Below are 27,251 nucleotides of genomic sequence, written 5' to 3'. Positions count from 1 at the left end.
AAATTGAGATAGTCACTTTTTAATCAATTTTGATCTAACAACATAGTTGATTTGTACAAAGCATATCATACGATCTGTGAATAATTCTAAAAAAGAAAATTAGATCAGTACCTTTGAGGCCTCCAAGCAAAAGCTTATATTTCATGATTGCAGATCGACTGTTGAAAATCAGCATGAGAAATGTTTTATTTCACAATTTCCATACTAATATACAAAAAACATTTGTACTATCTGAATGATACCGTCATTGTGGTTCTCTAGGTTTGATTTAAGAACACATCTCTTTCAAAATGTGCTATGTTCGCCTTGTCAATAGTGTGGAAATCTTCAAAAAGGAATGCTGGGAATCAGCCCTCTGAAATGCATTTGAGAAAAACAGGATAGGATTTTGTAATGTCGCACTATTTTGTGTAGGAATGTGATGTTATGTGTATTATAAAGTTCGTATTTCTGTAACTTGTTCAAGCTGTTGGACATTTTGAAAGGATTCAACATTTTTCTCTTTCAACCTACTGGTGTTGGATTGGAGCTATCAATAACAAAAGATGACAGAAATGTAAAAGGTCGAGATTAGTAAAATAGTACCTCAAAGAATTGGACTGGTACCTTTGCATGCAAAGTCCAAAGTGCCAACTGTTGCTCTTTGGAGCCACCCATGTGAGAGACAGAGAAATGGATGTAGTAGTTTGGAAATGTAGAATGTTTTAATATTCTTCAGTCAAATATGATCATTATTTTGTAAATTGCATTTCCTGATAAACGTTTGCACATTTAACACTGTTATGGAGAATGCAGCTGAAAAGAATCAAATCACATTATAGCTCTTTACACTATGAGCATTCAACTGAGATATCTTTTCATCAATGTAAGAAAAGCCCCCGCACTGATGCGCTCTCTTTTGTCTCACTGGAAAAATCCCTCATGTATGGCAGGGTTCCATGGTGTAATGGTTAGCACTCTGGACTCTGAATCCAGCGATCCGAGTTCAAATCTCGTGGGACCTGCTTGAATTATGAGATTTAATATTTCACTAATTTCTTAGAATTTGGACTTGGAAAAACATAACGTCAAAGTTTTATACTGAAACTTATCAACGTATAAGTATGTATCTATGTACACATGGCTATATCCATCTAGATAGTGATAATACAATATAAAGAAATGAATTATTCATAAACATAAGTACTGAAGCTGAAAACTAAAAACTGTTCTTTCCCATCCACAATTTAAGCAAGAGGTTCTTTTCCTTTCTCATCTTTATGATCAGTAATAAGATAGTTCATTTTGCTGATTTCTTATCTGACAACATTCTTGACTTACACAGTGCATTTAATTGTGAATTTCTTTGAAAGAGGAATTCAGATTAATACATTTGACATGTCTTTCGAAAGATTCTACTTTGTGGTTATGGATCTACTTTAGAAAAACAGAGTGTAAATATCTGTGTGTCTTAATTTCAAGATTGTTATTTAAAAGTTCATCTCTTCTGTCCCCAAAATACACAATTTGATTCCTCAAGTTTTCTTTTAATGAAGGCTTTCCAATTAAAAAAGTTCCGTGTTCCCTTATCAATAACAGTAAGATTTAAACAAGTAATATCTTGGATCAGCCTCTTGTGATGAGTTGAGAAAACAGAGTCAGCTCACAAAATATCTCATTATTTTGAGCCATTTTATTTCCATGTTTTCTAAAAGTTCTATCATTTGCTCACATCAAATAGACTTTAAAAATACAATCAATAAATCAATGTTTCACTCTACCCGTGTTAGATTTATGATATTTATGAATACACTTGACAGAAAAAGATTTGGTCATAAGTCATGAAAGTGGTCCCACCGAGATTTGAACTCGGATCCTTGGATTCAAAGTCCAAAGTGCTAACCATTACACCATGGAACCTCCCATGTGACAGGGGAGCAAATTGCTGCAGCAATGTGGACATTTCACATTTTTTATTTTCTACAGTCAAAGACAAACAGAATTATATAACTTTTCTATTCTGTTCAACTTTTGCCTATTGAACTATGTTAGGGAAGGATGTTGCACAAAGGACTCAAGTAACGCTATGACTCTGTTGAACAGTACTTTTTATGTGAGATAAGATTTTGCAATAAAAGATAAGATTCCCCCGTGAATGCAATCTCTTCTGCCAAAATGGAAAGCTCAACCTGGTACAGGTGGGTTGATGGTGTTATGCTTGTCAATCTGGACTCTGAAAACAGGGATCTAAGTACAAAGCTCAGTGGGACTTATCTAAACTTTACGATTTTTTTTCCATTCAGTTCTTAGAAGTATTAATTGGAAAAACATCTCATTTACTTATAAACTTGTACGTATCAACTTATATGTCTGTATCTCCCTATATATCGCTATATGTCTATGTATATTTATCGGAAAATATAAATATATACATTATAAAAATACATATAATTAATAGAGGTGAAAATAATGAACAGTTGTTGCCTCTCCGCATTTGAAACATGAGCTTCTTCTCCTTCCTCTTCTATATGTCCTGAAATTGAGATAGTCACTTTTTAATCAATTTTGATCTAACAACATAGTTGATTTGTACAAAGCATATCATACGATCTGTGAATAATTCTAAAAAAGAAAATTAGATCAGTACCTTTGAGGCCTCCAAGCAAAAGCTTATATTTCATGATTGCAGATCGACTGTTGAAAATCAGCATGAGAAATGTTTTATTTCACAATTTCCATACTAATATACAAAAAACATTTGTACTATCTGAATGATACCGTCATTGTGGTTCTCTAGGTTTGATTTAAGAACACATCTCTTTCAAAATGTGCTATGTTCGCCTTATCAATAGTGTGGAAATCTTCAAAAAGGAATGCTGGGAATCAGCCCTCTGAAATGCATTTGAGAAAAACAGGATAGGATTTTGTAATGTCGCACTATTTTGTGTAGGAATGTGATGTTATGTGTATTATAAAGTTCGTATTTCTGTAACTTGTTCAAGCTGTTGGACATTTTGAAAGGATTCAACATTTTTCTCTTTCAACCTACTGGTGTTGGATTGGAGCTATCAATAACAAAAGATGACAGAAATGTAAAAGGTCGAGATTAGTAAAATAGTACCTCAAAGAATTGGACTGGTACCTTTGCATGCAAAGTCCAAAGTGCCAACTGTTGCTCTTTGGAGCCACCCATGTGAGAGACAGAGAAATGGATGTAGTAGTTTGGAAATGTAGAATGTTTTAATATTCTTCAGTCAAATATGATCATTATTTTGTAAATTGCATTTCCTGATAAACGTTTGCACATTTAACACTGTTATGGAGAATGCAGCTGAAAAGAATCAAATCACATTATAGCTCTTTACACTATGAGCATTCAACTGAGATATCTTTTCATCAATGTAAGAAAAGCCCCCGCACTGATGCGCTCTCTTTTGTCTCAATGGAAAAATCCCTCATGTATGGCAGGGTTCCATGGTGTAATAGTTAGCACTCTGGACTCTGAATCCAGCGATCCGAGTTCAAATCTCGTGGGACCTGCTTGAATTATGAGATTTAATATTTCACTAATTTCTTAGAATTTGGACTTGGAAAAACATAACGTCAAAGTTTTATACTGAAACTTATCAACGTATAAGTATGTATCTATGTACACATGGCTATATCCATCTAGATAGTGATAATACAATATAAAGAAATGAATTATTCATAAACATAAGTACTGAAGCTGAAAACTAAAAACTGTTCTTTCCCATCCACAATTTAAGCAAGAGGTTATTTTCCTTTCTCATCTTTATGATCAGTAATAAGATAGTTAATTTTGCTGATTTCTTATCTGACAACATTCTTGACTTACACAGTGCATTTAATTGTGAATTTCTTTGAAAGAGGAATTCAGATTAATACATTTGACATGTCTTTCGAAAGATTCTACTTTGTGGTTATGGATCTACTTTAGAAAAACAGAGTGTAAATATCTGTGTGTCTTAATTTCAAGATTGTTATTTAAAAGTTCATCTCTTCTGTCCCCAAAATACACAATTTGATTCCCCAAGTTTTCTTTTAATGAAGGCTTTCCAATTAAAAAAGTTCCGTGTTCCCCTTATCAATAACAGTAAGATTTAAACAAGTAATATCTTGGATCAGCCTCTTGTGATGAGTTGAGAAAACAGAGTCAGCTCACAAAATATCTCATTATTTTGAGCCATTTTATTTCCATGTTTTCTAAAAGTTCTATCATTTGCTCACATCAAATAGACTTTAAAAATACAATCAATAAATCAATGTTTCACTCTACCCGTGTTAGATTTATGATATTTATGAATACACTTGACAGAAAAAGATTTGGTCATAAGTCATGAAAGTGGTCCCACCGAGATTTGAACTCGGATCCTTGGATTCAAAGTCCAAAGTGCTAACCATTTCACCATGGAACCTCCCATGTGACAGGGGAGGAAATTGCTGCAGCAATGTGGACATTTCACATTTTTTATTTTCTACAGTCAAAGACAAACAGAATTATATAACTTTTCTATTCTGTTCAACTTTTGCCTATTGAACTATGTTAGGGAAGGATGTTGCACAAAGGACTCAAGTAACGCTATGACTCTGTTGAACAGTACTTTTTATGTGAGATAAGATTTTGCAATAAAAGATAAGATTCCCCCGTGAATGCAATCTCTTCTGCCAAAATGGAAAGCTCAACCTGGTACAGGTGGGTTGATGGTGTTATGCTTGTCAATCTGGACTCTGAAAACAGGGATCTAAGTACAAAGCTCAGTGGGACTTATCTAAACTTTACGATTTTTTTTCCATTCAGTTCTTAGAAGTATTAATTGGAAAAACATCTCATTTACTTATAAACTTGTACGTATCAACTTATATGTATGTATCTCCCTATATATCGCTATATGTCTATGTATATTTATCGGAAAATATAAATATATACATTATAAAAATACATATAATTAATAGAGGTGAAAATAATGAACAGTTGTTGCCTCTCCGCATTTGAAACATGAGCTTCTTCTCCTTCCTCTTCTATATGTCCTGAAATTGAGATAGTCACTTTTTAATCAATTTTGATCTAACAACATAGTTGATTTGTACAAAGCATATCATACGATCTGTGAATAATTCTAAAAAAGAAAATTAGATCAGTACCTTTGAGGCCTCCAAGCAAAAGCTTATATTTCATGATTGCAGATCGACTGTTGAAAATCAGCATGAGAAATGTTTTATTTCACAATTTCCATACTAATATACAAAAAACATTTGTACTATCTGAATGATACCGTCATTGTGGTTCTCTAGGTTTGATTTAAGAACACATCTCTTTCAAAATGTGCTATGTTCGCCTTATCAATAGTGTGGAAATCTTCAAAAAGGAATGCTGGGAATCAGCCCTCTGAAATGCATTTGAGAAAAACAGGATAGGATTTTGTAATGTCGCACTATTTTGTGTAGGAATGTGATGTTATGTGTATTATAAAGTTCGTATTTCTGTAACTTGTTCAAGCTGTTGGACATTTTGAAAGGAGTCAACATTTGTCTCTTTCAACCTACTGGTGTTGGATTGGAGCTATCAATAACAAAAGATGACAGAAATGTAAAAGGTCGAGATTAGTAAAATAGTACCTCAAAGAATTGGACTGGTACCTTTGCATGCAAAGTCCAAAGTGCCAAGCGTTGCTCTTTGGAGCCACCCATGTGAGAGACAGAGAAATGGATGTAGTAGTTTGGAAATGTAGAATGTTTTAATATTCTTCAGTCAAATATGATCATTATTTTGTAAATTGCATTTCCTGATAAACGTTTGCACATTTAACACTGTTATGGAGAATGCAGCTGAAAAGAATCAAATCACATTATAGCTCTTTACACTATGAGCATTCAACTGAGATATCTTTTCATCAATGTAAGAAAAGCCCCCGCACTGATGCGCTCTCTTTTGTCTCAATGGAAAAATCCCTCATGTATGGCAGGGTTCCATGGTGTAATGGTTAGCACTCTGGACTCTGAATCCAGCGATCCGAGTTCAAATCTCGGTGGGACCTGCTTGAATTATGAGATATAATATTTCACTAATTTCTTAGAATTTGGACTTGGAAAAACATAACGTCAAAGTTTTATACTGAAACTTATCAACGTATAATTATGTATCTATGTACACATGGCTATATCCATCTAGATAGTGATAATACAATATAATGAAATGAATTATTCATAAACATAAGTACTGAAGCTGAAAACTAAAAACTGTTCTTTCCCATCCACAATTTAAGCAAGAGGTTCTTTTCCTTTCTCATCTTTATGATCAGTAATAAGATAGTTCATTTTGCTGATTTCTTATCTGACAACATTCTTGACTTACACAGTGCATTTAATTGTGAATTTCTTTGAAAGAGGAATTCAGATTAATACATTTGACATGTCTTTCGAAAGATTCTACTTTGTGGTTATGGATCTACTTTAGAAAAACAGAGTGTAAATATCTGTGTGTCTTAATTTCAAGATTGTTATTTAAAAGTTCATCTCTTCTGTCCCCAAAATACACAATTTGATTCCTCAAGTTTTCTTTTAATGAAGGCTTTCCAATTAAAAAAGTTCCGTGTTCCCCTTATCAATAACAGTAAGATTTAAACAAGTAATATCTTGGATCAGCCTCTTGTGATGAGTTGAGAAAACAGAGTCAGCTCACAAAATATCTCATTATTTTGAGCCATTTTATTTCCATGTTTTCTAAAAGTTCTATCATTTGCTCACATCAAATAGACTTTAAAAATACAATCAATAAATCAATGTTTCACTCTACCCGTGTTAGATTTATGATATTTATGAATACACTTGACAGAAAAAGATTTGGTCATAAGTCATGAAAGTGGTCCCACCGAGATTTGAACTCGGATCCTTGGATTCAAAGTCCAAAGTGCTAACCATTACACCATGGAACCTCCCATGTGACAGGGGAGCAAATTGCTGCAGCAATGTGGACATTTCACATTTTTTATTTTCTACAGTCAAAGACAAACAGAATTATATAACTTTTCTATTCTGTTCAACTTTTGCCTATTGAACTATGTTAGGGAAGGATGTTGCACAAAGGACTCAAGTAACGCTATGACTCTGTTGAACAGTACTTTTTATGTGAGATAAGATTTTGCAATAAAAGATAAGATTCCCCCGTGAATGCAATCTCTTCTGCCAAAATGGAAAGCTCAACCTGGTACAGGTGGGTTGATGGTGTTATGCTTGTCAATCTGGACTCTGAAAACAGGGATCTAAGTACAAAGCTCAGTGGGACTTATCTAAACTTTACGATTTTTTTTCCATTCAGTTCTTAGAAGTATTAATTGGAAAAACATCTCATTTACTTATAAACTTGTACGTATCAACTTATATGTCTGTATCTCCCTATATATCGCTATATGTCTATGTATATTTATCGGAAAATATAAATATATACATTATAAAAATACATATAATTAATAGAGGTGAAAATAATGAACAGTTGTTGCCTCTCCGCATTTGAAACATGAGCTTCTTCTCCTTCCTCTTCTATATGTCCTGAAATTGAGATAGTCACTTTTTAATCAATTTTGATCTAACAACATAGTTGATTTGTACAAAGCATATCATACGATCTGTGAATAATTCTAAAAAAGAAAATTAGATCAGTACCTTTGAGGCCTCCAAGCAAAAGCTTATATTTCATGATTGCAGATCGACTGTTGAAAATCAGCATGAGAAATGTTTTATTTCACAATTTCCATACTAATATACAAAAAACATTTGTACTATCTGAATGATACCGTCATTGTGGTTCTCTAGGTTTGATTTAAGAACACATCTCTTTCAAAATGTGCTATGTTCGCCTTATCAATAGTGTGGAAATCTTCAAAAAGGAATGCTGGGAATCAGCCCTCTGAAATGCATTTGAGAAAAACAGGATAGGATTTTGTAATGTCGCACTATTTTGTGTAGGAATGTGATGTTATGTGTATTATAAAGTTCGTATTTCTGTAACTTGTTCAAGCTGTTGGACATTTTGAAAGGATTCAACATTTTTCTCTTTCAACCTACTGGTGTTGGATTGGAGCTATCAATAACAAAAGATGACAGAAATGTAAAAGGTCGAGATTAGTAAAATAGTACCTCAAAGAATTGGACTGGTACCTTTGCATGCAAAGTCCAAAGTGCCAACTGTTGCTCTTTGGAGCCACCCATGTGAGAGACAGAGAAATGGATGTAGTAGTTTGGAAATGTAGAATGTTTTAATATTCTTCAGTCAAATATGATCATTATTTTGTAAATTGCATTTCCTGATAAACGTTTGCACATTTAACACTGTTATGGAGAATGCAGCTGAAAAGAATCAAATCACATTATAGCTCTTTACACTATGAGCATTCAACTGAGATATCTTTTCATCAATGTAAGAAAAGCCCCCGCACTGATGCGCTCTCTTTTGTCTCAATGGAAAAATCCCTCATGTATGGCAGGGTTCCATGGTGTAATAGTTAGCACTCTGGACTCTGAATCCAGCGATCCGAGTTCAAATATCGTGGGACCTGCTTGAATTATGAGATTTAATATTTCACTAATTTCTTAGAATTTGGACTTGGAAAAACATAACGTCAAAGTTTTATACTGAAACTTATCAACGTATAAGTATGTATCTATGTACACATGGCTATATCCATCTAGATAGTGATAATACAATATAAAGAAATGAATTATTCATAAACATAAGTACTGAAGCTGAAAACTAAAAACTGTTCTTTCCCATCCACAATTTAAGCAAGAGGTTATTTTCCTTTCTCATCTTTATGATCAGTAATAAGATAGTTAATTTTGCTGATTTCTTATCTGACAACATTCTTGACTTACACAGTGCATTTAATTGTGAATTTCTTTGAAAGAGGAATTCAGATTAATACATTTGACATGTCTTTCGAAAGATTCTACTTTGTGGTTATGGATCTACTTTAGAAAAACAGAGTGTAAATATCTGTGTGTCTTAATTTCAAGATTGTTATTTAAAAGTTCATCTCTTCTGTCCCCAAAATACACAATTTGATTCCCCAAGTTTTCTTTTAATGAAGGCTTTCCAATTAAAAAAGTTCCGTGTTCCCCTTATCAATAACAGTAAGATTTAAACAAGTAATATCTTGGATCAGCCTCTTGTGATGAGTTGAGAAAACAGAGTCAGCTCACAAAATATCTCATTATTTTGAGCCATTTTATTTCCATGTTTTCTAAAAGTTCTATCATTTGCTCACATCAAATAGACTTTAAAAATACAATCAATAAATCAATGTTTCACTCTACCCGTGTTAGATTTATGATATTTACGAATACACTTAACAGAAAAAGATTTGGTCATAAGTCATGAAAGTGGTCCCACCGAGATTTGAACTCGGATCCTTGGATTCAAAGTCCAAAGTGCTAACCATTTCACCATGGAACCTCCCATGTGACAGGGGAGGAAATTGCTGCAGCAATGTGGACATTTCACATTTTTTATTTTCTACAGTCAAAGACAAACAGAATTATATAACTTTTCTATTCTGTTCAACTTTTGCCTATTGAACTATGTTAGGGAAGGATGTTGCACAAAGGACTCAAGTAACGCTATGACTCTGTTGAACAGTACTTTTTATGTGAGATAAGATTTTGCTATAAAAGATAAGATTCCCCCGTGAATGCAATCTCTTCTGCCAAAATGGAAAGCTCAACCTGGTACAGGTGGGTTGATGGTGTTATGCTTGTCAATCTGGACTCTGAAAACAGGGATCTAAGTACAAAGCTCAGTGGGACTTATCTAAACTTTACGATTTTTTTTCCATTCAGTTCTTAGAAGTATTAATTGGAAAAACATCTCATTTACTTATAAACTTGTACGTATCAACTTATATGTATGTATCTCCCTATATATCGCTATATGTCTATGTATATTTATCGGAAAATATAAATATATACATTATAAAAATACATATAATTAATAGAGGTGAAAATAATGAACAGTTGTTGCCTCTCCGCATTTGAAACATGAGCTTCTTCTCCTTCCTCTTCTATATGTCCTGAAATTGAGATAGTCACTTTTTAATCAATTTTGATCTAACAACATAGTTGATTTGTACAAAGCATATCATACGATCTGTGAATAATTCTAAAAAAGAAAATTAGATCAGTACCTTTGAGGCCTCCAAGCAAAAGCTTATATTTCATGATTGCAGATCGACTGTTGAAAATCAGCATGAGAAATGTTTTATTTCACAATTTCCATACTAATATACAAAAAACATTTGTACTATCTGAATGATACCGTCATTGTGGTTCTCTAGGTTTGATTTAAGAACACATCTCTTTCAAAATGTGCTATGTTCGCCTTATCAATAGTGTGGAAATCTTCAAAAAGGAATGCTGGGAATCAGCCCTCTGAAATGCATTTGAGAAAAACAGGATAGGATTTTGTAATGTCGCACTATTTTGTGTAGGAATGTGATGTTATGTGTATTATAAAGTTCGTATTTCTGTAACTTGTTCAAGCTGTTGGACATTTTGAAAGGAGTCAACATTTGTCTCTTTCAACCTACTGGTGTTGGATTGGAGCTATCAATAACAAAAGATGACAGAAATGTAAAAGGTCGAGATTAGTAAAATAGTACCTCAAAGAATTGGACTGGTACCTTTGCATGCAAAGTCCAAAGTGCCAAGCGTTGCTCTTTGGAGCCACCCATGTGAGAGACAGAGAAATGGATGTAGTAGTTTGGAAATGTAGAATGTTTTAATATTCTTCAGTCAAATATGATCATTATTTTGTAAATTGCATTTCCTGATAAACGTTTGCACATTTAACACTGTTATGGAGAATGCAGCTGAAAAGAATCAAATCACATTATAGCTCTTTACACTATGAGCATTCAACTGAGATATCTTTTCATCAATGTAAGAAAAGCCCCCGCACTGATGCGCTCTCTTTTGTCTCAATGGAAAAATCCCTCATGTATGGCAGGGTTCCATGGTGTAATGGTTAGCACTCTGGACTCTGAATCCAGCGATCCGAGTTCAAATCTCGGTGGGACCTGCTTGAATTATGAGATATAATATTTCACTAATTTCTTAGAATTTGGACTTGGAAAAACATAACGTCAAAGTTTTATACTGAAACTTATCAACGTATAATTATGTATCTATGTACACATGGCTATATCCATCTAGATAGTGATAATACAATATAAAGAAATGAATTATTCATAAACATAAGTACTGAAGCTGAAAACTAAAAACTGTTCTTTCCCATCCACAATTTAAGCAAGAGGTTCTTTTCCTTTCTCATCTTTATGATCAGTAATAAGATAGTTCATTTTGCTGATTTCTTATCTGACAACATTCTTGACTTACACAGTGCATTTAATTGTGAATTTCTTTGAAAGAGGAATTCAGATTAATACATTTGACATGTCTTTCGAAAGATTCTACTTTGTGGTTATGGATCTACTTTAGAAAAACAGAGTGTAAATATCTGTGTGTCTTAATTTCAAGATTGTTATTTAAAAGTTCATCTCTTCTGTCCCCAAAATACACAATTTGATTCCTCAAGTTTTCTTTTAATGAAGGCTTTCCAATTAAAAAAGTTCTGTGTTCCCCTTATCAATAACAGTAAGATTTAAACAAGTAATATCTTGGATCAGCCTCTTGTGATGAGTTGAGAAAACAGAGTCAGCTCACAAAATATCTCATTATTTTGAGCCATTTTATTTCCATGTTTTCTAAAAGTTCTATCATTTGCTCACATCAAATAGACTTTAAAAATACAATCAATAAATCAATGTTTCACTCTACCCGTGTTAGATTTATGATATTTATGAATACACTTGACAGAAAAAGATTTGGTCATAAGTCATGAAAGTGGTCCCACCGAGATTTGAACTCGGATCCTTGGATTCAAAGTCCAAAGTGCTAACCATTACACCATGGAACCTCCCATGTGACAGGGGAGCAAATTGCTGCAGCAATGTGGACATTTCACATTTTTTATTTTCTACAGTCAAAGACAAACAGAATTATATAACTTTTCTATTCTGTTCAACTTTTGCCTATTGAACTATGTTAGGGAAGGATGTTGCACAAAGGACTCAAGTAACGCTATGACTCTGTTGAACAGTACTTTTTATGTGAGATAAGATTTTGCAATAAAAGATAAGATTCCCCCGTGAATGCAATCTCTTCTGCCAAAATGGAAAGCTCAACCTGGTACAGGTGGGTTGATGGTGTTATGCTTGTCAATCTGGACTCTGAAAACAGGGATCTAAGTACAAAGCTCAGTGGGACTTATCTAAACTTTACGATTTTTTTTCCATTCAGTTCTTAGAAGTATTAATTGGAAAAACATCTCATTTACTTATAAACTTGTACGTATCAACTTATATGTATGTATCTCCCTATATATCGCTATATGTCTATGTATATTTATCGGAAAATATAAATATATACATTATAAAAATACATATAATTAATAGAGGTGAAAATAATGAACAGTTGTTGCCTCTCCGCATTTGAAACATGAGCTTCTTCTCCTTCCTCTTCTATATGTCCTGAAATTGAGATAGTCACTTTTTAATCAATTTTGATCTAACAACATAGTTGATTTGTACAAAGCATATCATACGATCTGTGAATAATTCTAAAAAAGAAAATTAGATCAGTACCTTTGAGGCCTCCAAGCAAAAGCTTATATTTCATGATTGCAGATCGACTGTTGAAAATCAGCATGAGAAATGTTTTATTTCACAATTTCCATACTAATATACAAAAAACATTTGTACTATCTGAATGATACCGTCATTGTGGTTCTCTAGGTTTGATTTAAGAACACATCTCTTTCAAAATGTGCTATGTTCGCCTTATCAATAGTGTGGAAATCTTCAAAAAGGAATGCTGGGAATCAGCCCTCTGAAATGCATTTGAGAAAAACAGGATAGGATTTTGTAATGTCGCACTATTTTGTGTAGGAATGTGATGTTATGTGTATTATAAAGTTCGTATTTCTGTAACTTGTTCAAGCTGTTGGACATTTTGAAAGGATTCAACATTTTTCTCTTTCAACCTACTGGTGTTGGATTGGAGCTATCAATAACAAAAGATGACAGAAATGTAAAAGGTCGAGATTAGTAAAATAGTACCTCAAAGAATTGGACTGGTACCTTTGCATGCAAAGTCCAAAGTGCCAACTGTTGCTCTTTGGAGCCACCCATGTGAGAGACAGAGAAATGGATGTAGTAGTTTGGAAATGTAGAATGTTTTAATATTCTTCAGTCAAATATGATCATTATTTTGTAAATTGCATTTCCTGATAAACGTTTGCACATTTAACACTGTTATGGAGAATGCAGCTGAAAAGAATCAAATCACATTATAGCTCTTTACACTATGAGCATTCAACTGAGATATCTTTTCATCAATGTAAGAAAAGCCCCCGCACTGATGCGCTCTCTTTTGTCTCAATGGAAAAATCCCTCATGTATGGCAGGGTTCCATGGTGTAATAGTTAGCACTCTGGACTCTGAATCCAGCGATCCGAGTTCAAATCTCGTGGGACCTGCTTGAATTATGAGATTTAATATTTCACTAATTTCTTAGAATTTGGACTTGGAAAAACATAACGTCAAAGTTTTATACTGAAACTTATCAACGTATAAGTATGTATCTATGTACACATGGCTATATCCATCTAGATAGTGATAATACAATATAAAGAAATGAATTATTCATAAACATAAGTACTGAAGCTGAAAACTAAAAACTGTTCTTTCCCATCCACAATTTAAGCAAGAGGTTATTTTCCTTTCTCATCTTTATGATCAGTAATAAGATAGTTAATTTTGCTGATTTCTTATCTGACAACATTCTTGACTTACACAGTGCATTTAATTGTGAATTTCTTTGAAAGAGGAATTCAGATTAATACATTTGACATGTCTTTCGAAAGATTCTACTTTGTGGTTATGGATCTACTTTAGAAAAACAGAGTGTAAATATCTGTGTGTCTTAATTTCAAGATTGTTATTTAAAAGTTCATCTCTTCTGTCCCCAAAATACACAATTTGATTCCCCAAGTTTTCTTTTAATGAAGGCTTTCCAATTAAAAAAGTTCCGTGTTCCCCTTATCAATAACAGTAAGATTTAAACAAGTAATATCTTGGATCAGCCTCTTGTGATGAGTTGAGAAAACAGAGTCAGCTCACAAAATATCTCATTATTTTGAGCCATTTTATTTCCATGTTTTCTAAAAGTTCTATCATTTGCTCACATCAAATAGACTTTAAAAATACAATCAATAAATCAATGTTTCACTCTACCCGTGTTAGATTTATGATATTTACGAATACACTTGACAGAAAAAGATTTGGTCATAAGTCATGAAAGTGGTCCCACCGAGATTTGAACTCGGATCCTTGGATTCAAAGTCCAAAGTGCTAACCATTTCACCATGGAACCTCCCATGTGACAGGGGAGGAAATTGCTGCAGCAATGTGGACATTTCACATTTTTTATTTTCTACAGTCAAAGACAAACAGAATTATATAACTTTTCTATTCTGTTCAACTTTTGCCTATTGAACTATGTTAGGGAAGGATGTTGCACAAAGGACTCAAGTAACGCTATGACTCTGTTGAACAGTACTTTTTATGTGAGATAAGATTTTGCTATAAAAGATAAGATTCCCCCGTGAATGCAATCTCTTCTGCCAAAATGGAAAGCTCAACCTGGTACAGGTGGGTTGATGGTGTTATGCTTGTCAATCTGGACTCTGAAAACAGGGATCTAAGTACAAAGCTCAGTGGGACTTATCTAAACTTTACGATTTTTTTTCCATTCAGTTCTTAGAAGTATTAATTGGAAAAACATCTCATTTACTTATAAACTTGTACGTATCAACTTATATGTATGTATCTCCCTATATATCGCTATATGTCTATGTATATTTATCGGAAAATATAAATATATACATTATAAAAATACATATAATTAATAGAGGTGAAAATAATGAACAGTTGTTGCCTCTCCGCATTTGAAACATGAGCTTCTTCTCCTTCCTCTTCTATATGTCCTGAAATTGAGATAGTCACTTTTTAATCAATTTTGATCTAACAACATAGTTGATTTGTACAAAGCATATCATACGATCTGTGAATAATTCTAAAAAAGAAAATTAGATCAGTACCTTTGAGGCCTCCAAGCAAAAGCTTATATTTCATGATTGCAGATCGACTGTTGAAAATCAGCATGAGAAATGTTTTATTTCACAATTTCCATACTAATATACAAAAAACATTTGTACTATCTGAATGATACCGTCATTGTGGTTCTCTAGGTTTGATTTAAGAACACATCTCTTTCAAAATGTGCTATGTTCGCCTTATCAATAGTGTGGAAATCTTCAAAAAGGAATGCTGGGAATCAGCCCTCTGAAATGCATTTGAGAAAAACAGGATAGGATTTTGTAATGTCGCACTATTTTGTGTAGGAATGTGATGTTATGTGTATTATAAAGTTCGTATTTCTGTAACTTGTTCAAGCTGTTGGACATTTTGAAAGGAGTCAACATTTGTCTCTTTCAACCTACTGGTGTTGGATTGGAGCTATCAATAACAAAAGATGACAGAAATGTAAAAGGTCGAGATTAGTAAAATAGTACCTCAAAGAATTGGACTGGTACCTTTGCATGCAAAGTCCAAAGTGCCAAGCGTTGCTCTTTGGAGCCACCCATGTGAGAGACAGAGAAATGGATGTAGTAGTTTGGAAATGTAGAATGTTTTAATATTCTTCAGTCAAATATGATCATTATTTTGTAAATTGCATTTCCTGATAAACGTTTGCACATTTAACACTGTTATGGAGAATGCAGCTGAAAAGAATCAAATCACATTATAGCTCTTTACACTATGAGCATTCAACTGAGATATCTTTTCATCAATGTAAGAAAAGCCCCCGCACTGATGCGCTCTCTTTTGTCTCAATGGAAAAATCCCTCATGTATGGCAGGGTTCCATGGTGTAATGGTTAGCACTCTGGACTCTGAATCCAGCGATCCGAGTTCAAATCTCGGTGGGACCTGCTTGAATTATGAGATATAATATTTCACTAATTTCTTAGAATTTGGACTTGGAAAAACATAACGTCAAAGTTTTATACTGAAACTTATCAACGTATAATTATGTATCTATGTACACATGGCTATATCCATCTAGATAGTGATAATACAATATAAAGAAATGAATTATTCATAAACATAAGTACTGAAGCTGAAAACTAAAAACTGTTCTTTCCCATCCACAATTTAAGCAAGAGGTTCTTTTCCTTTCTCATCTTTATGATCAGTAATAAGATAGTTCATTTTGCTGATTTCTTATCTGACAACATTCTTGACTTACACAGTGCATTTAATTGTGAATTTCTTTGAAAGAGGAATTCAGATTAATACATTTGACATGTCTTTCGAAAGATTCTACTTTGTGGTTATGGATCTACTTTAGAAAAACAGAGTGTAAATATCTGTGTGTCTTAATTTCAAGATTGTTATTTAAAAGTTCATCTCTTCTGTCCCCAAAATACACAATTTGATTCCTCAAGTTTTCTTTTAATGAAGGCTTTCCAATTAAAAAAGTTCTGTGTTCCCCTTATCAATAACAGTAAGATTTAAACAAGTAATATCTTGGATCAGCCTCTTGTGATGAGTTGAGAAAACAGAGTCAGCTCACAAAATATCTCATTATTTTGAGCCATTTTATTTCCATGTTTTCTAAAAGTTCTATCATTTGCTCACATCAAATAGACTTTAAAAATACAATCAATAAATCAATGTTTCACTCTACCCGTGTTAGATTTATGATATTTATGAATACACTTGACAGAAAAAGATTTGGTCATAAGTCATGAAAGTGGTCCCACCGAGATTTGAACTCGGATCCTTGGATTCAAAGTCCAAAGTGCTAACCATTACACCATGGAACCTCCCATGTGACAGGGGAGCAAATTGCTGCAGCAATGTGGACATTTCACATTTTTTATTTTCTACAGTCAAAGACAAACAGAATTATATAACTTTTCTATTCTGTTCAACTTTTGCCTATTGAACTATGTTAGGGAAGGATGTTGCACAAAGGACTCAAGTAACGCTATGACTCTGTTGAACAGTACTTTTTATGTGAGATAAGATTTTGCAATAAAAGATAAGATTCCCCCGTGAATGCAATCTCTTCTGCCAAAATGGAAAGCTCAACCTGGTACAGGTGGGTTGATGGTGTTATGCTTGTCAATCTGGACTCTGAAAACAGGGATCTAAGTACAAAGCTCAGTGGGACTTATCTAAACTTTACGATTTTTTTTCCATTCAGTTCTTAGAAGTATTAATTGGAAAAACATCTCATTTACTTATAAACTTGTACGTATCAACTTATATGTATGTATCTCCCTATATATCGCTATATGTCTATGTATATTTATCGGAAAATATAAATATATACATTATAAAAATACATATAATTAATAGAGGTGAAAATAATGAACAGTTGTTGCCTCTCCGCATTTGAAACATGAGCTTCTTCTCCTTCCTCTTCTATATGTCCTGAAATTGAGATAGTCACTTTTTAATCAATTTTGATCTAACAACATAGTTGATTTGTACAAAGCATATCATACGATCTGTGAATAATTCTAAAAAAGAAAATTAGATCAGTACCTTTGAGGCCTCCAAGCAAAAGCTTATATTTCATGATTGCAGATCGACTGTTGAAAATCAGCATGAGAAATGTTTTATTTCACAATTTCCATACTAATATACAAAAAACATTTGTACTATCTGAATGATACCGTCATTGTGGTTCTCTAGGTTTGATTTAAGAACACATCTCTTTCAAAATGTGCTATGTTCGCCTTATCAATAGTGTGGAAATCTTCAAAAAGGAATGCTGGGAATCAGCCCTCTGAAATGCATTTGAGAAAAACAGGATAGGATTTTGTAATGTCGCACTATTTTGTGTAGGAATGTGATGTTATGTGTATTATAAAGTTCGTATTTCTGTAACTTGTTCAAGCTGTTGGACATTTTGAAAGGAGTCAACATTTGTCTCTTTCAACCTACTGGTGTTGGATTGGAGCTATCAATAACAAAAGATGACAGAAATGTAAAAGGTCGAGATTAGTAAAATAGTACCTCAAAGAATTGGACTGGTACCTTTGCATGCAAAGTCCAAAGTGCCAAGCGTTGCTCTTTGGAGCCACCCATGTGAGAGACAGAGAAATGGATGTAGTAGTTTGGAAATGTAGAATGTTTTAATATTCTTCAGTCAAATATGATCATTATTTTGTAAATTGCATTTCCTGATAAACGTTTGCACATTTAACACTGTTATGGAGAATGCAGCTGAAAAGAATCAAATCACATTATAGCTCTTTACACTATGAGCATTCAACTGAGATATCTTTTCATCAATGTAAGAAAAGCCCCCGCACTGATGCGCTCTCTTTTGTCTCAATGGAAAAATCCCTCATGTATGGCAGGGTTCCATGGTGTAATGGTTAGCACTCTGGACTCTGAATCCAGCGATCCGAGTTCAAATCTCGGTGGGACCTGCTTGAATTATGAGATATAATATTTCACTAATTTCTTAGAATTTGGACTTGGAAAAACATAACGTCAAAGTTTTATACTGAAACTTATCAACGTATAATTATGTATCTATGTACACATGGCTATATCCATCTAGATAGTGATAATACAATATAAAGAAATGAATTATTCATAAACATAAGTACTGAAGCTGAAAACTAAAAACTGTTCTTTCCCATCCACAATTTAAGCAAGAGGTTCTTTTCCTTTCTCATCTTTATGATCAGTAATAAGATAGTTCATTTTGCTGATTTCTTATCTGACAACATTCTTGACTTACACAGTGCATTTAATTGTGAATTTCTTTGAAAGAGGAATTCAGATTAATACATTTGACATGTCTTTCGAAAGATTCTACTTTGTGGTTATGGATCTACTTTAGAAAAACAGAGTGTAAATATCTGTGTGTCTTAATTTCAAGATTGTTATTTAAAAGTTCATCTCTTCTGTCCCCAAAATACACAATTTGATTCCTCAAGTTTTCTTTTAATGAAGGCTTTCCAATTAAAAAAGTTCCGTGTTCCCCTTATCAATAACAGTAAGATTTAAACAAGTAATATCTTGGATCAGCCTCTTGTGATGAGTTGAGAAAACAGAGTCAGCTCACAAAATATCTCATTATTTTGAGCCATTTTATTTCCATGTTTTCTAAAAGTTCTATCATTTGCTCACATCAAATAGACTTTAAAAATACAATCAATAAATCAATGTTTCACTCTACCCGTGTTAGATTTATGATATTTATGAATACACTTGACAGAAAAAGATTTGGTCATAAGTCATGAAAGTGGTCCCACCGAGATTTGAACTCGGATCCTTGGATTCAAAGTCCAAAGTGCTAACCATTACACCATGGAACCTCCCATGTGACAGGGGAGCAAATTGCTGCAGCAATGTGGACATTTCACATTTTTTATTTTCTACAGTCAAAGACAAACAGAATTATATAACTTTTCTATTCTGTTCAACTTTTGCCTATTGAACTATGTTAGGGAAGGATGTTGCACAAAGGACTCAAGTAACGCTATGACTCTGTTGAACAGTACTTTTTATGTGAGATAAGATTTTGCAATAAAAGATAAGATTCCCCCGTGAATGCAATCTCTTCTGCCAAAATGGAAAGCTCAACCTGGTACAGGTGGGTTGATGGTGTTATGCTTGTCAATCTGGACTCTGAAAACAGGGATCTAAGTACAAAGCTCAGTGGGACTTATCTAAACTTTACGATTTTTTTTCCATTCAGTTCTTAGAAGTATTAATTGGAAAAACATCTCATTTACTTATAAACTTGTACGTATCAACTTATATGTCTGTATCTCCCTATATATCGCTATATGTCTATGTATATTTATCGGAAAATATAAATATATACATTATAAAAATACATATAATTAATAGAGGTGAAAATAATGAACAGTTGTTGCCTCTCCGCATTTGAAACATGAGCTTCTTCTCCTTCCTCTTCTATATGTCCTGAAATTGAGATAGTCACTTTTTAATCAATTTTGATCTAACAACATAGTTGATTTGTACAAAGCATATCATACGATCTGTGAATAATTCTAAAAAAGAAAATTAGATCAGTACCTTTGAGGCCTCCAAGCAAAAGCTTATATTTCATGATTGCAGATCGACTGTTGAAAATCAGCATGAGAAATGTTTTATTTCACAATTTCCATACTAATATACAAAAAACATTTGTACTATCTGAATGATACCGTCATTGTGGTTCTCTAGGTTTGATTTAAGAACACATCTCTTTCAAAATGTGCTATGTTCGCCTTATCAATAGTGTGGAAATCTTCAAAAAGGAATGCTGGGAATCAGCCCTCTGAAATGCATTTGAGAAAAACAGGATAGGATTTTGTAATGTCGCACTATTTTGTGTAGGAATGTGATGTTATGTGTATTATAAAGTTCGTATTTCTGTAACTTGTTCAAGCTGTTGGACATTTTGAAAGGATTCAACATTTTTCTCTTTCAACCTACTGGTGTTGGATTGGAGCTATCAATAACAAAAGATGACAGAAATGTAAAAGGTCGAGATTAGTAAAATAGTACCTCAAAGAATTGGACTGGTACCTTTGCATGCAAAGTCCAAAGTGCCAACTGTTGCTCTTTGGAGCCACCCATGTGAGAGACAGAGAAATGGATGTAGTAGTTTGGAAATGTAGAATGTTTTAATATTCTTCAGTCAAATATGATCATTATTTTGTAAATTGCATTTCCTGATAAACGTTTGCACATTTAACACTGTTATGGAGAATGCAGCTGAAAAGAATCAAATCACATTATAGCTCTTTACACTATGAGCATTCAACTGAGATATCTTTTCATCAATGTAAGAAAAGCCCCCGCACTGATGCGCTCTCTTTTGTCTCAATGGAAAAATCCCTCATGTATGGCAGGGTTCCATGGTGTAATAGTTAGCACTCTGGACTCTGAATCCAGCGATCCGAGTTCAAATCTCGTGGGACCTGCTTGAATTATGAGATTTAATATTTCACTAATTTCTTAGAATTTGGACTTGGAAAAACATAACGTCAAAGTTTTATACTGAAACTTATCAACGTATAAGTATGTATCTATGTACACATGGCTATATCCATCTAGATAGTGATAATACAATATAAAGAAATGAATTATTCATAAACATAAGTACTGAAGCTGAAAACTAAAAACTGTTCTTTCCCATCCACAATTTAAGCAAGAGGTTATTTTCCTTTCTCATCTTTATGATCAGTAATAAGATAGTTAATTTTGCTGATTTCTTATCTGACAACATTCTTGACTTACACAGTGCATTTAATTGTGAATTTCTTTGAAAGAGGAATTCAGATTAATACATTTGACATGTCTTTCGAAAGATTCTACTTTGTGGTTATGGATCTACTTTAGAAAAACAGAGTGTAAATATCTGTGTGTCTTAATTTCAAGATTGTTATTTAAAAGTTCATCTCTTCTGTCCCCAAAATACACAATTTGATTCCCCAAGTTTTCTTTTAATGAAGGCTTTCCAATTAAAAAAGTTCCGTGTTCCCCTTATCAATAACAGTAAGATTTAAACAAGTAATATCTTGGATCAGCCTCTTGTGATGAGTTGAGAAAACAGAGTCAGCTCACAAAATATCTCATTATTTTGAGCCATTTTATTTCCATGTTTTCTAAAAGTTCTATCATTTGCTCACATCAAATAGACTTTAAAAATACAATCAATAAATCAATGTTTCACTCTACCCGTGTTAGATTTATGATATTTATGAATACACTTGACAGAAAAAGATTTGGTCATAAGTCATGAAAGTGGTCCCACCAAGATTTGAACTCGGATCCTTGGATTCAAAGTCCAAAGTGCTAACCATTTCACCATGGAACCTCCCATGTGACAGGGGAGGAAATTGCTGCAGCAATGTGGACATTTCACATTTTTTATTTTCTACAGTCAAAGACAAACAGAATTATATAACTTTTCTATTCTGTTCAACTTTTGCCTATTGAACTATGTTAGGGAAGGATGTTGCACAAAGGACTCAAGTAACGCTATGACTCTGTTGAACAGTACTTTTTATGTGAGATAAGATTTTGCTATAAAAGATAAGATTCCCCCGTGAATGCAATCTCTTCTGCCAAAATGGAAAGCTCAACCTGGTACAGGTGGGTTGATGGTGTTATGCTTGTCAATCTGGACTCTGAAAACAGGGATCTAAGTACAAAGCTCAGTGGGACTTATCTAAACTTTACGATTTTTTTTCCATTCAGTTCTTAGAAGTATTAATTGGAAAAACATCTCATTTACTTATAAACTTGTACGTATCAACTTATATGTATGTATCTCCCTATATATCGCTATATGTCTATGTATATTTATCGGAAAATATAAATATATACATTATAAAAATACATATAATTAATAGAGGTGAAAATAATGAACAGTTGTTGCCTCTCCGCATTTGAAACATGAGCTTCTTCTCCTTCCTCTTCTATATGTCCTGAAATTGAGATAGTCACTTTTTAATCAATTTTGATCTAACAACATAGTTGATTTGTACAAAGCATATCATACGATCTGTGAATAATTCTAAAAAAGAAAATTAGATCAGTACCTTTGAGGCCTCCAAGCAAAAGCTTATATTTCATGATTGCAGATCGACTGTTGAAAATCAGCATGAGAAATGTTTTATTTCACAATTTCCATACTAATATACAAAAAACATTTGTACTATCTGAATGATACCGTCATTGTGGTTCTCTAGGTTTGATTTAAGAACACATCTCTTTCAAAATGTGCTATGTTCGCCTTATCAATAGTGTGGAAATCTTCAAAAAGGAATGCTGGGAATCAGCCCTCTGAAATGCATTTGAGAAAAACAGGATAGGATTTTGTAATGTCGCACTATTTTGTGTAGGAATGTGATGTTATGTGTATTATAAAGTTCGTATTTCTGTCAGTTGTTCAAGCTGTTGGACATTTTGAAAGGAGTCAACATTTGTCTCTTTCAACCTACTGGTGTTGGATTGGAGCTATCAATAACAAAAGATGACAGAAATGTAAAAGGTCGAGATTAGTAAAATAGTACCTCAAAGAATTGGACTGGTACCTTTGCATGCAAAGTCCAAAGTGCCAAGCGTTGCTCTTTGGAGCCACCCATGTGAGAGACAGAGAAATGGATGTAGTAGTTTGGAAATGTAGAATGTTTTAATATTCTTCAGTCAAATATGATCATTATTTTGTAAATTGCATTTCCTGATAAACGTTTGCACATTTAACACTGTTATGGAGAATGCAGCTGAAAAGAATCAAATCACATTATAGCTCTTTACACTATGAGCATTCAACTGAGATATCTTTTCATCAATGTAAGAAAAGCCCCCGCACTGATGCGCTCTCTTTTGTCTCAATGGAAAAATCCCTCATGTATGGCAGGGTTCCATGGTGTAATGGTTAGCACTCTGGACTCTGAATCCAGCGATCCGAGTTCAAATCTCGGTGGGACCTGCTTGAATTATGAGATATAATATTTCACTAATTTCTTAGAATTTGGACTTGGAAAAACATAACGTCAAAGTTTTATACTGAAACTTATCAACGTATAATTATGTATCTATGTACACATGGCTATATCCATCTAGATAGTGATAATACAATATAAAGAAATGAATTATTCATAAACATAAGTACTGAAGCTGAAAACTAAAAACTGTTCTTTCCCATCCACAATTTAAGCAAGAGGTTCTTTTCCTTTCTCATCTTTATGATCAGTAATAAGATAGTTCATTTTGCTGATTTCTTATCTGACAACATTCTTGACTTACACAGTGCATTTAATTGTGAATTTCTTTGAAAGAGGAATTCAGATTAATACATTTGACATGTCTTTCGAAAGATTCTACTTTGTGGTTATGGATCTACTTTAGAAAAACAGAGTGTAAATATCTGTGTGTCTTAATTTCAAGATTGTTATTTAAAAGTTCATCTCTTCTGTCCCCAAAATACACAATTTGATTCCTCAAGTTTTCTTTTAATGAAGGCTTTCCAATTAAAAAAGTTCCGTGTTCCCCTTATCAATAACAGTAAGATTTAAACAAGTAATATCTTGGATCAGCCTCTTGTGATGAGTTGAGAAAACAGAGTCAGCTCACAAAATATCTCATTATTTTGAGCCATTTTATTTCCATGTTTTCTAAAAGTTCTATCATTTGCTCACATCAAATAGACTTTAAAAATACAATCAATAAATCAATGTTTCACTCTACCCGTGTTAGATTTATGATATTTATGAATACACTTGACAGAAAAAGATTTGGTCATAAGTCATGAAAGTGGTCCCACCGAGATTTGAACTCGGATCCTTGGATTCAAAGTCCAAAGTGCTAACCATTACACCATGGAACCTCCCATGTGACAGGGGAGCAAATTGCTGCAGCAATGTGGACATTTCACATTTTTTATTTTCTACAGTCAAAGACAAACAGAATTATATAACTTTTCTATTCTGTTCAACTTTTGCCTATTGAACTATGTTAGGGAAGGATGTTGCACAAAGGACTCAAGTAACGCTATGACTCTGTTGAACAGTACTTTTTATGTGAGATAAGATTTTGCAATAAAAGATAAGATTCCCCCGTGAATGCAATCTCTTCTGCCAAAATGGAAAGCTCAACCTGGTACAGGTGGGTTGATGGTGTTATGCTTGTCAATCTGGACTCTGAAAACAGGGATCTAAGTACAAAGCTCAGTGGGACTTATCTAAACTTTACGATTTTTTTTCCATTCAGTTCTTAGAAGTATTAATTGGAAAAACATCTCATTTACTTATAAACTTGTACGTATCAACTTATATGTCTGTATCTCCCTATATATCGCTATATGTCTATGTATATTTATCGGAAAATATAAATATATACATTATAAAAATACATATAATTAATAGAGGTGAAAATAATGAACAGTTGTTGCCTCTCCGCATTTGAAACATGAGCTTCTTCTCCTTCCTCTTCTATATGTCCTGAAATTGAGATAGTCACTTTTTAATCAATTTTGATCTAACAACATAGTTGATTTGTACAAAGCATATCATACGATCTGTGAATAATTCTAAAAAAGAAAATTAGATCAGTACCTTTGAGGCCTCCAAGCAAAAGCTTATATTTCATGATTGCAGATCGACTGTTGAAAATCAGCATGAGAAATGTTTTATTTCACAATTTCCATACTAATATACAAAAAACATTTGTACTATCTGAATGATACCGTCATTGTGGTTCTCTAGGTTTGATTTAAGAACACATCTCTTTCAAAATGTGCTATGTTCGCCTTATCAATAGTGTGGAAATCTTCAAAAAGGAATGCTGGGAATCAGCCCTCTGAAATGCATTTGAGAAAAACAGGATAGGATTTTGTAATGTCGCACTATTTTGTGTAGGAATGTGATGTTATGTGTATTATAAAGTTCGTATTTCTGTAACTTGTTCAAGCTGTTGGACATTTTGAAAGGATTCAACATTTTGAAAGGATTCAACATTTTTCTCTTTCAACCTACTGGTGTTGGATTGGAGCTATCAATAACAAAAGATGACAGAAATGTAAAAGGTCGAGATTAGTAAAATAGTACCTCAAAGAATTGGACTGGTACCTTTGCATGCAAAGTCCAAAGTGCCAACTGTTGCTCTTTGGAGCCACCCATGTGAGAGACAGAGAAATGGATGTAGTAGTTTGGAAATGTAGAATGTTTTAATATTCTTCAGTCAAATATGATCATTATTTTGTAAATTGCATTTCCTGATAAACATTTGCACATTTAACACTGTTATGGAGAATGCAGCTGAAAAGAATCAAATCACATTATAGCTCTTTACACTATGAGCATTCAACTGAGATATCTTTTCATCAATGTAAGAAAAGCCCCCGCACTGATGCGCTCTCTTTTGTCTCAATGGAAAAATCCCTCATGTATGGCAGGGTTCCATGGTGTAATGGTTAGCACTCTGGACTCTGAATCCAGCGATCCGAGTTCAAATCTCGGTGGGACCTGCTTGAATTATGAGATTTAATATTTCACTAATTTCTTAGAATTTGGACTTGGAAAAACATAACGTCAAAGTTTTATACTGAAACTTATCAACGTATAAGTATGTATCTATGTACACATGGCTATATCCATCTAGATAGTGATAATACAATATAAAGAAATGAATTATTCATAAACATAAGTACTGAAGCTGAAAACTAAAAACTGTTCTTTCCCATCCACAATTTAAGCAAGAGGTTCTTTTCCTTTCTCATCTTTATGATCAGTAATAAGATAGTTCATTTTGCTGATTTCTTATCTGACAACATTCTTGACTTACACAGAGCATTTAATTGTGAATTTCTTTGAAAGAGGAATTCAGATTAATACATTTGACATGTCTTTCGAAAGATTCTACTTTGTGGTTATGGATCTACTTTAGAAAAACAGAGTGTAAATATCTGTGTGTCTTAATTTCAAGATTGTTATTTAAAAGTTCATCTCTTCTGTCCCCAAAATACACAATTTGATTCCTCAAGTTTTCTTTTAATGAAGGCTTTCCAATTAAAAAAGTTCCGTGTTCCCCTTATCAATAACAGTAAGATTTAAACAAGTAATATCTTGGATCAGCCTCTTGTGATGAGTTGAGAAAACAGAGTCAGCTCACAAAATATCTCATTATTTTGAGCCATTTTATTTCCATGTTTTCTAAAAGTTCTATCATTTGCTCACATCAAATAGACTTTAAAAATACAATCAATAAATCAATGTTTCACTCTACCCGTGTTAGATTTATGATATTTATGAATACACTTGACAGAAAAAGATTTGGTCTAAGTCATGAAAGTGGTCCCACCGAGATTTGAACTCGGATCCTTGGATTCAAAGTCCAAAGTGCTAACCATTTCACCATGGAACCTCCCATGTGACAGGGGAGGAAATTGCTGCAGCAATGTGGACATTTCACATTTTTTATTTTCTACAGTCAAAGACAAACAGAATTATATAACTTTTCTATTCTGTTCAACTTTTGCCTATTGAACTATGTTAGGGAAGGATGTTGCACAAAGGACTCAAGTAACGCTATG

At 33.4% G+C, this 27,251-nt stretch overlaps 16 non-coding genes across 16 annotated transcripts; 6 read left to right on the top strand and 10 right to left on the bottom strand.

The window, feature by feature from the left end:
* Positions 1-1,827: 1,827 nt before the first annotated feature.
* Positions 1,828-1,899, bottom strand: TRNAQ-UUG (transfer RNA glutamine (anticodon UUG)). The gene has a single exon. It is a non-coding gene; the product is annotated as a tRNA-Gln (tRNA).
* Positions 1,900-4,343: 2,444 nt separating this feature from the next.
* TRNAQ-UUG (transfer RNA glutamine (anticodon UUG)) lies at positions 4,344-4,415 on the bottom strand. The gene has a single exon. It is a non-coding gene; the product is annotated as a tRNA-Gln (tRNA).
* A 1,548-nt stretch (positions 4,416-5,963) lies between these two features.
* On the top strand, positions 5,964-6,035 carry TRNAQ-CUG (transfer RNA glutamine (anticodon CUG)). The gene has a single exon. It is a non-coding gene; the product is annotated as a tRNA-Gln (tRNA).
* Positions 6,036-6,860: 825 nt separating this feature from the next.
* On the bottom strand, positions 6,861-6,932 carry TRNAQ-UUG (transfer RNA glutamine (anticodon UUG)). The gene has a single exon. It is a non-coding gene; the product is annotated as a tRNA-Gln (tRNA).
* A 2,444-nt stretch (positions 6,933-9,376) lies between these two features.
* On the bottom strand, positions 9,377-9,448 carry TRNAQ-UUG (transfer RNA glutamine (anticodon UUG)). Its single transcript has one exon. It is a non-coding gene; the product is annotated as a tRNA-Gln (tRNA).
* Positions 9,449-10,996: 1,548 nt separating this feature from the next.
* Positions 10,997-11,068, top strand: TRNAQ-CUG (transfer RNA glutamine (anticodon CUG)). Its single transcript has one exon. It is a non-coding gene; the product is annotated as a tRNA-Gln (tRNA).
* An 825-nt stretch (positions 11,069-11,893) lies between these two features.
* On the bottom strand, positions 11,894-11,965 carry TRNAQ-UUG (transfer RNA glutamine (anticodon UUG)). The gene has a single exon. It is a non-coding gene; the product is annotated as a tRNA-Gln (tRNA).
* A 2,444-nt stretch (positions 11,966-14,409) lies between these two features.
* Positions 14,410-14,481, bottom strand: TRNAQ-UUG (transfer RNA glutamine (anticodon UUG)). Its single transcript has one exon. It is a non-coding gene; the product is annotated as a tRNA-Gln (tRNA).
* A 1,548-nt stretch (positions 14,482-16,029) lies between these two features.
* Positions 16,030-16,101, top strand: TRNAQ-CUG (transfer RNA glutamine (anticodon CUG)). The gene has a single exon. It is a non-coding gene; the product is annotated as a tRNA-Gln (tRNA).
* An 825-nt stretch (positions 16,102-16,926) lies between these two features.
* TRNAQ-UUG (transfer RNA glutamine (anticodon UUG)) lies at positions 16,927-16,998 on the bottom strand. The gene has a single exon. It is a non-coding gene; the product is annotated as a tRNA-Gln (tRNA).
* Positions 16,999-18,546: 1,548 nt separating this feature from the next.
* Positions 18,547-18,618, top strand: TRNAQ-CUG (transfer RNA glutamine (anticodon CUG)). Its single transcript has one exon. It is a non-coding gene; the product is annotated as a tRNA-Gln (tRNA).
* Positions 18,619-19,443: 825 nt separating this feature from the next.
* Positions 19,444-19,515, bottom strand: TRNAQ-UUG (transfer RNA glutamine (anticodon UUG)). The gene has a single exon. It is a non-coding gene; the product is annotated as a tRNA-Gln (tRNA).
* A 4,064-nt stretch (positions 19,516-23,579) lies between these two features.
* On the top strand, positions 23,580-23,651 carry TRNAQ-CUG (transfer RNA glutamine (anticodon CUG)). Its single transcript has one exon. It is a non-coding gene; the product is annotated as a tRNA-Gln (tRNA).
* An 825-nt stretch (positions 23,652-24,476) lies between these two features.
* Positions 24,477-24,548, bottom strand: TRNAQ-UUG (transfer RNA glutamine (anticodon UUG)). Its single transcript has one exon. It is a non-coding gene; the product is annotated as a tRNA-Gln (tRNA).
* A 1,566-nt stretch (positions 24,549-26,114) lies between these two features.
* TRNAQ-CUG (transfer RNA glutamine (anticodon CUG)) lies at positions 26,115-26,186 on the top strand. Its single transcript has one exon. It is a non-coding gene; the product is annotated as a tRNA-Gln (tRNA).
* An 824-nt stretch (positions 26,187-27,010) lies between these two features.
* On the bottom strand, positions 27,011-27,082 carry TRNAQ-UUG (transfer RNA glutamine (anticodon UUG)). The gene has a single exon. It is a non-coding gene; the product is annotated as a tRNA-Gln (tRNA).
* Positions 27,083-27,251: the final 169 nt, after the last annotated feature.

The sequence above is a fragment of the Lissotriton vulgaris genome, chromosome 4_1 (assembly GCF_964263255.1).
Source record: "Lissotriton vulgaris chromosome 4_1, aLisVul1.2, whole genome shotgun sequence".
NCBI classification, from domain to species: domain Eukaryota; kingdom Metazoa; phylum Chordata; class Amphibia; order Caudata; family Salamandridae; genus Lissotriton; species Lissotriton vulgaris.
The sequence above is the reverse complement of the archived record's forward strand: the minus strand, read 5'-3'. Positions and strand labels throughout refer to the sequence as shown.